We start from the raw sequence: 12,409 nt of genomic DNA, 5'->3' as shown, positions 1-12,409 counted from the left end.
GCAGAGTAGCATCAGTACGAAAGGCAAAGTGCAGAGAAGTTAGCAATGGGCAGGAAGATGTGACTTTGTAGCAAAATGCAAAACAGCAAGATGTGACTTTGTAGCAAAATGCGACAGCAAGATGTGACTTTGTAGCAAAATGCAGACATCAAGAAGTGACTTTGTAGCAAAATGCCAATTAGCAAGATATGACTTTGTAGCAAAATGCAAAACATCTTGTGACTTTGTAGTAAACTTCAAAACAACAAGATATGACTCTGTAGCAAAATGCAAACAGCAAGATGTGACATTGTAATCAGGGATGCAGATGTTAGCAAAGGGTTTTGCGAGCAATGCACAACAGAATTAGCAACATGGGAGTAACAGGCAGGAAGAAACAGTGATAGTCAAGGTGGTAGGAATGAGTCCAGATGGAGGGAACTAACCCATCGGTCCGGAGGTGTCAATGTCAAGGCAGTCCGAGATTCTTAGAGGGGTGAGTGAGTGAAGGCATCATTGTGGTTTAAGGTGCAGGGAGGGGGCCTTAGAAGTGGGCCTTCGAACAACAGGCCGGCTCCCGCCTCCCGGTGCCAATTAGTGGCAGATGAATCTGAGGCAGCCAATGGTGAGGCACCAGGGCAGGCTACACAGTCTGCCTCATAAGCAGGCAGCCATATTGCAAAGGGGAGAGGACTACTGGAGTTCAAGCAAAAGTCACTCAAATTGTACAAAAATGATAGCACATGCTGCTAAGTGATGGCCAAAAACACATGTTTTTTTTCAAATGCGACTGCATTTTAAATGCACTAATCAGAAAATACACTGAATTGCGGACATATACATTTTCCTCACTCAAGCACAATGCAAAGGGGCCAGTGGCAGTAAATGGGGCCCACGTGGCTTACCTAGGTATGCAAGTGCTGCTGCACGAACACTGCCAAGGGCTTCAAAGCAGCTGATTTCAGATGTAGAAGTGCGCAGAGAGCGCATGATCAGCTGGCTGCTGGGAGAATGCAGGTCCAGCTGAAACTAAGTTGTAGATGTGCCGGAGAGCACGTGGTCAGCTGGCTGCAGGGAGAAGATTTGAAAAGCAGGACCAGCTGATCCAAGTTGGTAATGTGCCGGAGAGCATGTGATCAGCTGGCTGGACAGAACGAAAATGAGATTAAGAAAGTCCAGGGGCCAGAAGTGGACCTTCGAGCAACATGCCGGCGCCCGCCTTCCGGTGCCAATGATTGGCAGATGAATCTGAGGCAGCCAGGACAGGCTACACAGACTGCCTCATTAGCAGGCAGCCATCTTGCAAAGGGGAGAGGACTACTGGAGTCCAAGCAAAGGTCACGCAAATTGCACAAAAATAATAGCACACGCAGCTAAATGATGGACAAAAACACGTGCTTCGGGACACATGCTTTTTGCAAATGCAACTTCGTTTTAAATGCACTAACCAGAAAAGAGTCTGGAGAAAGAGTTAATGGAACCAAATCCAATAGTGGCATGGGAAGACATAGAGGAGTTCTGCCCGACACAAGAACCAATGCTAGGACCCTCTAGCGTAGAATTTGAAGATAATTTTAATATAGGAGTTATTGAAAACAGAATCGAGAAGGCTTATCAAGTGATGAGGACAAAAAGTGAATCGAGAAATAAAGGGAAAAATGATCGATCTGAAGGTGCTCAGTCGTGAGGCAAGAATGGGGTCAGTTAAGCCTCAAGCGTAGAGCCTTGTCTTTGGACAAGCTAACGTTAAACAGAGACGAGAAAAAGGGAAGTCACACTAGTTGGGGACAAGATATGTCAGACGAAGAAAGGGAAACCTTCTGTGGGGAGGAGGGCGCTGGTGCATGTGGTCCTGAGGGGTGTTCTCCGATAGATAAGGAAGTGAGGTGGTCAGATCTAGACCTACCTAAATCAAGAATGCAAGAGCCCATGGCACGGCCAGATTGACCTAAAAGGTGACCTCTTAGTGAGAGGGGGGACTCGCCACCATATGTGAATCGGTTAAGATCAATACCAGGAAGAAGGCGGTACGGAACCATTGTCCCTGCTATGGCGAGGCAGACGATGGGAGACGGGTACGGTTATGGGATTTCGCAGTTCCCCCTGTTAGAAAAAGGAAGGGCCAGACTGCAGTATATGCTGTGGCCCCAGATGGATAAGGATAATTTAAGGTGTAAACTCCTGAGACTGACGTCGGGTGCTGGAAAATTAATCTATGAATTAGAGAAAATGACAGAAGGAAACACGCTAGCTTTAGGAGACATCAAGGGTCTTCTAGCAGCTATCCTTTGGGAGAGGGCTGATGACATTTGGACGAGAGCAGGATACGCAAGTATCACTGCACAGAACACAGCGCATGATGGAGCGCTGTTTAATAATTGTAGAGCAGTCGTCTGGAAAGCGAGTACAATATGCTGATACGTCAGACATGGGTGCTATAATGGCACGTAAGATGCAGGAAGGGGAGAATCCGCTTATTTACATTCAGAATTTTCAAGAGCAGGGGTGTTTGGAAACGCGGGAGCCTTGGGGAAAATCTATACCTGTATTCTATCATATATTATGTCAGGGACTACCAGAGAAGGTACAGAGACAGTTCAAGAAGCTGGTGGGTATGGAGGCAAAACCATGGCCAGAAATACAGCTGACCATTGCGCATCATTGCTGACTGTTGCAGGAGAAAAATCAAAAGAGAGACAATGCTAGGAAGATTGAGGAGGCTAAGCTAGTACAGAAGAAGCTATCGAAGTATGCTCTAGAAGGGGCGATGATAACTAGTGGGAAAGGACCAGGATTACAGCAGGCACCAGGCATGCCACAGGTGAATAACCAATGGCAGTACGATCAAGGCGGGAACGGATATATGCCAAGAGGTAGGGGAAGCTTCCGTGGAAGAGAAGGCTTTCAGAATAATCAGGGACATTTTCAGAATAACCAAGGTGGGTTTCAGACTATGCAGAATGATAATCAAGGCTTGCAGGAATGGCAAATCAGAAGACTCCCTCCTGTATGTTCAACACGTGGAATGACAGGGCATGTCGCGTGAACAAGTGGGAGCCAAGGGTACCAATGGTATGTACAGAATGGGCAGTTCTCAAGAGGGGGAACCGCTTATACACCAGCATATGGCTTACAAAGTAGGGACGGGTTTGCCCCAAATCAGACAGTGTATCAAGCTCAAGCGTGAAGAATGCAACAGGCTTTGCAACCACAGGCAGCATCATTGAATCCGCCACAAGGGCAGTCAGAGCATGCACCCATGCAGATACAGCAGAGCGCCAACACAGGACAGTTATTGACTCCTAGAATAGGGGGTGTCACTGTTGAGGGTGGGAATCCTTTCACGGGCACAGGGATAAGTATGTACCCACAATAGGACAGCTCACTGGATGACTTGATGAGTTCAGTACTATCTGTGACGTCCAATCCTCAAGAGGAACCAAGGGTTGACGTCACTATAGGAGGTAAATCATTTTCTTTTTAGTAGACACAGGTGCAACTCGCTCATGTACACGAGAGGGAAAATGTTCATTATTGGGTAATGCCATGAATGCTCAAGGATTCTCGGGAGCTATAAGTAGAGTTCCTTTTATTGAGAAATTGCCAGTCTCTATAGGAGAATGTGATATGCCTGTCCCATTGTTGTATTCAAGGCAGACACCAGTTAATATACTAGGCTGAAATTTAATCATGAAATTAAATATGATGATTTCTGTCTTTGATGAAGGCATAGTGTGTTCAATGCCAGGAATACATTATTTAAATGTGGGCGAGTTTATCATGGCATTTACGGGGCAAATAGCCATACGAGGAGTACCGTTAGAACCAGAAAAGTTTCACTATGGGGTACGCATTTTGTTAACATGGCTGCCTGATAAAGTGGGTAAGACTATGAGAATACCTGATGAATTTCTCTTTAGGCCAGAAATTCCCATGGACGAAGAGGGGGGACGGGTTTTTCCCTTAGAGTTACAAGCAGCTGTAGTGCGAGGAGAATTGGCCATGCTCGTAGGATTTGATGTTGATGGCAGATCATGGAGTACACTGATTGCTATTGGAGGGGGTTACAGATTGACTAACGTCACTGATGAGGGCATATTTAGAGATGACCCATCAGATGACGAAGTAGTATTCGAGATGAGCATTACTTATTGGATCAGGGCAGAAAGACAATTTTTTTTATGAAGAAATGGCAAAAGTGCCAGTTTCTTTATGGACTACAGGCCCCTATGACATGGGCCTGTTAAAGGGGATTGGAGAAGTCAAGATTAAATTAAAACCAGGAGCAATCTTACCTCGAACAATGCAGTATCCCATGTCTCGAGAGGCAGATAAGGGTATTTTTAAGACAATATCCGCCATGATGGATCAGGGCATTTTAGTGATGTCAGAGTCTCCATGGAATACTGCAGTGTACACTCTGAAAAAATCTAAGGGGGGTTGTGGCGTTTAGTTCAGGACATGAGACCGATTAACCTGATTATAGAGGCTGAATTTCCTCTAGTTCCAAAATTCGGCGATGATTTTATGTAGTATCCCTGTTGAGGCATGATATTTTACTGTGATTGACTTGAAAAATGTGTTGAATAAATATTCTCAAGATCTGATGTCATTTACGTTCCGTCAGACTAAGCTGAAAAGCACAAGATTGCCCCAAGGGTATTGTGAATCACCATCGATTTTCAATAGGGTCCTGAAGATGGTCTTAAGCAATGTTGATTTACAGAGTGTCGTGTTGCAATACGTAGATGATATTTTGGTCTGCAGCACATCAGAAGAAGAGTGCAGACATGACTCAGTTCAGCTAATGATCATTCAAGCAGAGAAGGGATATAAGGTGGACAAAGAGAAATCGCAGTATTGCCAAGAAGAGGTGTTATACATAGGTCAGTTAATCTCGCATGAAGGAAAGAAAATTACAACTGAAAGGGCTGGAAACCTCAAAACCGCACACGATAAAGCAAATGCAACAATATTTAGGTTTATGCAATTATGTCAGAGCAGGGGTATTTGATTATAGTTCATATACAAGACCCTTGCTGCAGGCCCTGAAAAAGGCACAGGTGAATCAGGAGAATATTGTATGGACTGAGGAAATGGAGAAAGGGTTTGATGAGTTAAAAAAGGCAATTTTCACAGCTCCAGTTTTAGGGATTCCAAATTATTCGGAGGAATTCTTTTTATTTTTGCACATGAATGGAACAGTCATGACAGCAGTACTCACGAAGAGAACTATGTTGGGGTACAAGCCCCTAGCATGTTACAGTGGGATTTTGGACCCAGTAATGAGGGGTCACTTCCCTTGTGAAGAATTGTTGGCAGCCACTGCATTCCTATTGAGAGGTCTGCCAGGATAGTAATGGGGTGTTCCATGATGTTATTTGTTGAACATGCTTTGTTTGCTGTTTTGGAGAAACCCAAAGGTACATTAACATCTCAAAGAGCTTCTGCTTATGAGGTGGTTATATCCAATCCAGCGATTAAAATAGTCAGGTGTAAAATGGTGAACCCTGCCACGTTTGTAGCTGAGCCACTGGCAGAGGACGAGCAAGTACATGATTGCTCGAATTATGAGGCAGTTTATGATGAGATCCCAAGGGTGAAGGAAAATGCTCTAGCAGCTGGAGAGATTCTCTTTATTTATGGTTCTTTGAAGATCAATCAAATTGATGGACAAAGGCATGCAGGTGCCGCTGTGGTAAAACACAGGGCTAACTGAGAATTTGAAGTAATGACAAGTGCATGACTACCGTCTCACTTTTCTGCAGAGGCTGCAGAATTAGTGGCGCTGATTGTCACGCTTGAGAAACACGCAGACCAGGAAGTAACAGTGTACAGTGACTCCGGCTACAAGACATCAACCTTACACGCAGGGCTAGTATGTTGGAAAAGGAGGGGCTACCTCAGAGCGGACGGCTCTCGACTGTAGCACGCCACCTTATTGGATAGACTTATTAAAGCACTACACTCCCAGTAACCATCGCAATGGTTAAGTGTGCAGCGCACAATAAGAGAACAGACTTTATTTCTCGCAGAAACCAAGCCGCAGACGAAGAGGCAAAAGAGTTGCATATCCACCTGACATAATGAGCTTTGATACGCCTGATGTGAAAGAGAGAATGGTGGTGATGATGATTGTGGATGAAAGCTTCAACCATTTATCAAAAACGCAATTGATTGAAGTTCAAGGTGGAGCTCCAGAGGATGAGAAAGACCTGTGGACATGGAGGGGGTTTCTTTATCCCCTTCTGAGGTACTGTTACAAAAAGACAGCACTGGTAAACCGGTGATGCCTGTAGCATTAAGGGTAGCGTTGGAACAGCTACACTACCTACGCATGTCACTAGGGAGAGCCTCTCAGCAACCATTGCAGAGGACTGGTTTATACCAAACCTTTTAGAACATTTTGCTTTTTATGTAGTAAATTGCATCTTATGTCAAATGTTTACTGCTGGGCACATGCTGCGAACAGTTATCCCTTGACCAAATGTTCCTTTTCAGCACTCACAAATCGACTATGTTGATATGCTGCAGGTCTGTAATGGAAATAGGTATATGATAGTGGTTGTGTGCCCCTTCTCTAGGTGGGTCGAGGCGGGCCCATGCACACACCCTGAAACCACTTGTGCTGTGAAGTTCTTAATCTGAGAAGTATTTCCTATATGGGGAATATGCAAGGTGTTGAGATCAGATAATGGACCCCATTTTGTGGACGAGGTGTTTGAGCAAATTAGCTTGTTGCTCAGCATAAAACAAATGTTTTCTTCTGCGTATCACCCGCAAGCAAACAGAATATGTGAGAGACTGAATGGTCTGCTCAAAGAGAGGATCGATAAGTTAAAACTAACATTGAAAAAGGGATGGCTGCATTGCCTTCCCCTTGCATTATATGCATTGAGGAATCAGCCAGGCTCTAGCCATCACCTCACACCACATGAACCAGTTACTGGGAGGCGAATGAGAATGCCTTTAACTCCTCCATCAATGACTAGGAGTGAGGCCCAGACAACTGCAGAATTGTTAGGAAATGAGCTACGTGCTTACTTAACATGTATGACCGCGAGTCTCTCTGTCATTTCAGATCAAGTCAAGCGGAAGGGGTATCAGTCTCAGAACACAGATGAAGACCATACATCAACCAGACATGAGGAATTAGAGGTCCCAAGACTATTTCCAGGTGATAACATTTTAATCAGGAATTTCACGTGAAAGTGGCACAAGCCCAGATTTAACGTCCCTTTCATAGTGGAGGACATAATTCCATCAGCAGTTAAGGTCCTACAGAGACGCGTGTGGATTCACCTGGGAGACATGAAAGTCTACACTGGAGAGGCCACTGCACACCCACCCCACCCATTCGCAAGAAAGCACAGAGAAGAAGTTCACCATGTGCCGACTAAATCGATGATGAGGAAGAAGGACGTAGAGACTGTCCAGTAGACAGAGGGAAAGTGTACACATGGACTCACCCTAGACACTCTTTGTAGCCGCTAAGCAAGGAGTGTAAAAGTTATTGTTGTTGAGCTACAGGAGTTTGCTAACATTGAATTGTGAAGCATTGAGATCCTTAAGAAAAGAAATGCCAGATCTTGAATTCCTTTTTGACGACTGGAAGAGGGAGCAGTTTCCCGACTCCTTTCTTACTGAGTTTATCTTTGGAGGTGCCCATGGTGGTGTCTGATGTCAACACGTACCGGCTCGTTCTTGCTGTTCTTCTCTTTATTCTGCAAGCATATCCTGCACAGGTTGGGAAAACTTGTGACATTCATATGTTTCTGCAAGATCCTAAAAATGGTCCCATCGTGAGGAGATTGCTCTCAGCATCATTGAGCAAATCCTCCAACTACCTGAATTTTGTACGGGATGTACAGATAGTCCTATCTAACGAGGATGCCCACAAACTGCTGGTATGATCTTTTATTATCTGCTTCAAGAGCATCCTTATCTTGTTGGGCAACAAACCAACACTTGTGTATTTCCAAAAGATCCCAGGAATTGACCTGCAATAAATTGTCTGCTACACGAGATAATCAAGCAGATTCGTCTACTACCTGAGCATCTGATAAACTTGCCTGATTAAAGTTATTTTTTCCTTCCTTAAAAGTAATCACAGGCAAGATGGGGAATATTGATAGCACTAATAATGTAGAAAACAACAAGAGAGCACTTCAACGTACAAGAAGCCATTGCTGTTGGAGTTTGATGTATTGGTATATGATATAGACTTGTATTATATTCATCATTATTCTTCTGTTTCTCACGATACACACTGTTTGTTATGTTGGTCCAAAGAGAGCAGTGGTTCCCGTGTATCTTCCTATGCAGAAGGAAGATACAGATATAGCAATTCTACAAAAGCCAAGGCCCTATGTGATTGTTCCCACACCAGTAGCTCATATGAAGTCGCCTAGCTCCGTAACACATGATTCTGTATGTCCCATTTAAAGGCGGTCCCTGTTTGACAGGCTTTATGGTCATATGATAAAAGGAGACCTAAGAGAAGTACAAGGGAGGATGATCATAAATTGAGTGATTACCTAAATAGCACAGCACATTTAGGAAACAACATGTGGTATCCGCATATGAAAGAGGGGGCAAAAAAGAACCTCAGAGGAAGAATGCTATGTGTGTGCACTCCTGCCTTACACTATGGGAAAGTCTAAGATATTCATAGCCATTGAAATAGATGTTCAGACAGCACACTGCCTGACTCACCTTGCGCTCTGCCATACAAGAGGTCAGTTCCAGGGTCAAACAGCATCCTTGATATGGGCGACAGAATGGTCAGCATCAGATGAAGATGATTATGTTCAAGACATAAAGACAAGAGCAAGAGCACACCCCACAAATCATGTAATCAAATATGAACAGCCTGGTGGAAAGGGAGCTGGAATCAAGTGGGAGATGAACAGAAAACTCAATTGTCAAGGGAGAACTGATGAATGCAGATTTGAGGAACAGTGCTATCTCCAGATGGATAGGAGGAAGGTGTAGTAATATCCAGAGCTGTGGCAGAGACTGGCCATCGCAGACCAGTTATTGAAAAAGTGGAAAATGGAGGCAAACGTTTATGGCCAAAGCTTGCAAAGCTTTTGACATGGGTCGAAGACAAAGGAGGCCAGTTGCAGATAGTGCCTTTGTCTAGTGCACAGCTATGTTTCGGAAATAATGGCATGAGAAAAGTCAGAGAAAATCAACAGTGTGGATGAATCTTTAATGTACCAGGATTGAAGGACGGGATAGCAGTGATAATGGATCACTACTGGGCCTTTGGATCCAGAGCTTACATGAAGCTGCCCAGAGATTGGGGAGGACTGTGTTCTATAGTGATCGTCCATGTTCCAGCGTTGGTGATTCCTAAAAGTGATTTGAACATTGGCGATTTTCCAAAAGCTGATGCTCACCTGAGGAAGAAGAGGTCTGTTGAGCTCCGAATGAAGAGGGGGAACTATTTCCCAGCCAAGTCTATAGAAGCTTTTGATGCCACTCCATATGAACACAGATTGTTCAGTCAGAGCTCATCGATATTCACGTTGATATTTATGCCCAGGTTCAAGACGGCAGCAAATACCAAATGCTTACAAATAACCAAATGAGAACTGTTGTAGACGATTAACACTACCATAAAGGGATTCAATGCTATAAAGGAGGAGCTGAGAGCCATACGACTGATGACTCTACAGAGTAGATATGTCCTGGACATGATCACAGCTATGGGTGGAGGTGTCTGTGCCAAAATCGGAGACTCATGTTGCACGTTCAGCCCTTCTCACAACGACAAGAATGGAACCTTGACAGAGGCCATGACGTTGCTGACAAGCTTGCACATCAAAATGGAAGATGAAGTAGAAGACATTGCTGATGACAGTTGGTTTGGATCAATCTTTTCATGGGTTCCACAGTGGATGATGAACATTTTCAAGTTCCTGGGTGCCTGTTGGTGATGATCATGTTTGGATTTTTGGTGATCAGGATAATAATCACACAATGCAAAAAGACTGCAAAGAAGGCAGTAGGAATGAAGATTGTGATTGATATTGAATCAGGATTCAAACCTAAAGAGCTGACAGATGAAGAAATCAGAGACTAAGTGAAGGCCAGCATCCATGCACCTGAGGGAACGAAGTTCCTGTACACGAAAAACCACAAGAAGTAAGTGGAGAAATTGATCTACTGCAGTCCCAATGGACAATGCATGCTTATGTCTCTTGGAACAAGGATGATTATGTGAAATCAGCTGGATGTCTGAAAGGAGTCATTAAGATATGGGTCCCAAAGAAGCACTTCTTTAGACGAGGATGTCTCGATGTGAAGATTGATGAGAGAGTGGTTGATAAATCGCCGAGAGGGGGAGTGTAGAGAAGGAACCAAGTAAACCCACTGAAAGCTCTGCCCCCATGTTGCCTATATGCTGGGAGCCAGAGTGTGAGACACGTGCAGTACAAGTGGGAATGCCTGTACCGCAAAGAATCATGGAAGTAAGGTACCCATTGAGGAAACCATACATGCACTCACGAAAATATGATGGCCATTTGAACGAAATCCCGGAGGAAGTGTGAAAATGAGCAAGAAAGAAGACTGGTGACGTCATGCAACGCAGAGCTGACTCATCTAGAAAAGAGGTAAGAGACAGAAGAAAATACACATTTGATAGGATCTAAGGAGGAGGTGTTAAAGATTAGTAACATTTTGGGCTCGAGATGAAGATGCTCATGCTACAGAAATAATGAAGAAAATACCAAGTCATTTTACAATTGTACAGATGCAGTAACGCAAACAGACAAAGTATTCTTGAGGCTGGCTACATAGTAAATAGATTGCGGCGATGCGCCAACATATATGCATAGGAATGTATGGAATATGTATGTTCCACAACGCACTTTAGCAGAGTCTGAAACCCGAGAACAGAAGGGCTTTTTCAGTGTGGCACAGTTGGAAAACAACTAAATGGAGGAGGTGAATTCCAGAAAGACTTCACTGGCCCAGTACTAAGAAGTCAAGGCCGCCGTGAGTCTGGGTGTTCAGTCAGTAGTTGGAAATGTGAGAAAAGAACAAGCCCCTGTCTGAGGTGGGATGGAAGAACACTTAAGACGTCAGAGGTTCATCATTTAATAGTATTTAATACAGCAAAAAGCTCTAAAACATGATCTCCAGTCACATGGTCAGATGAAAATAGATACTGGATTGAGCTACACCGAAACCAAGAGACAAAGTATGCCCATACTCCCTTTTATTCTCAGGCACGGAGAACATTTACAAATCCATGTTCAAAGGCTAATTGACAGGCAGACGGCAAGAGTGATGATGGATGTCAGGCTAATTGGGTGGGAAGCTATGGTCAAGACCAGCCCACGAGCACCTGGGGTCTCAGCCTGTGTACTGCTTGCCTGTTCTTGGGTCCTAACGCCAAATTGAATATCTGTAAGAAGTGCATGGGTAGATATCCATTCCTCAACATGCCTCAATATAATGCTACCAAAAATCTTAAAGGTGGTATCCAGTAAGGATATTGGTCTATAGGCTGAGGGACTCCTGAAATCACCTTTTTTTTAAATTGGATATATGATGGCCCTTTTCCTGGATTGCAGAAAAATCCCTCTTTGAAGGAATGAGTTGAAACAGATGGTCAGCAAAGGGGCCCATAGGTCTACCTCCATCCTATAGAGGTCCGCCGGCACTGCGTCCGGCCCTGATGCTCAATTTGGCATCTCATGGCCGATTGCCTCCTTCACCTCACCTATTGACAGCATAATCGAGGAGCTCTGCCCTCTCCTCATGCAGGGATGAAAAATGATCCTCCCACACTTTGGCCTCCACCTGTTTTTCCCTGGATGTCTGGACTGCCCTATATGTGGGTCCTCCTGCTACAAATTTCCATTTCAAAGATCTTCCCACGCCTGGTTATCCAGCAACCTTTTTCTAGTTTGCACAGCTGATTTGTACCCAGCCCTTGGTCTAATAACATCTCCCCCAGATCTAACTGGGTCCTTTAGCACCGCCAACAGGTTCGTTTTTGCACTCCTGCAGGGCTCATCAAACCAACCTGTCTCCCTATTTTTCTTAAACTTAACATAATGCTGAAAAATATTGGTCAGGGACCCCCCATCAGGTCCGTGAACATCTGGAGAGCATGTTCTGAAGCTGTATTTAAGTAATTAATTGATAAGACAAGGTATAAGTTTGATTACACCGCGTTTTGCTGGAAAATCATAGGATCACATATGGCCCATTTCAACCTGCATTTGCAGCGAGGATTTACTTCACATAAATCCAGTGGGGGTTAGAGATTGAAATCAGCTGGAGACATTGCCACTTGAGTGCGTTTGTTACATATCTAAACTTGATCTGAGGGCAAGATGGTGACCTCTTGGCATGTCGCTTGGCACTCATACCTTCATTGTTGTTATTTTTCTGTTCTACTATCTCCTCG

The 12,409-nt window shown here is 44.3% G+C and overlaps 1 protein-coding gene across 1 annotated transcript in view; it reads right to left on the bottom strand.

Annotated features, from left to right (window-relative positions):
* The window catches only part of LOC138515768 (glyoxylate reductase/hydroxypyruvate reductase-like), a 251,739-nt gene that overhangs the window by 174,719 nt on the left and 64,611 nt on the right, over positions 1 to 12,409 (bottom strand). The gene's annotated exons all lie outside the window — the stretch shown is intronic.

The sequence above is a fragment of the Ambystoma mexicanum genome, chromosome 6q (genome assembly GCF_040938575.1).
Source record: "Ambystoma mexicanum isolate Mex_15411 chromosome 6q, UKY_AmexF1_1, whole genome shotgun sequence".
Lineage (NCBI taxonomy): Eukaryota > Metazoa > Chordata > Amphibia > Caudata > Ambystomatidae > Ambystoma > Ambystoma mexicanum.
This window is presented reverse-complemented; position numbering and strand designations above follow the sequence as displayed.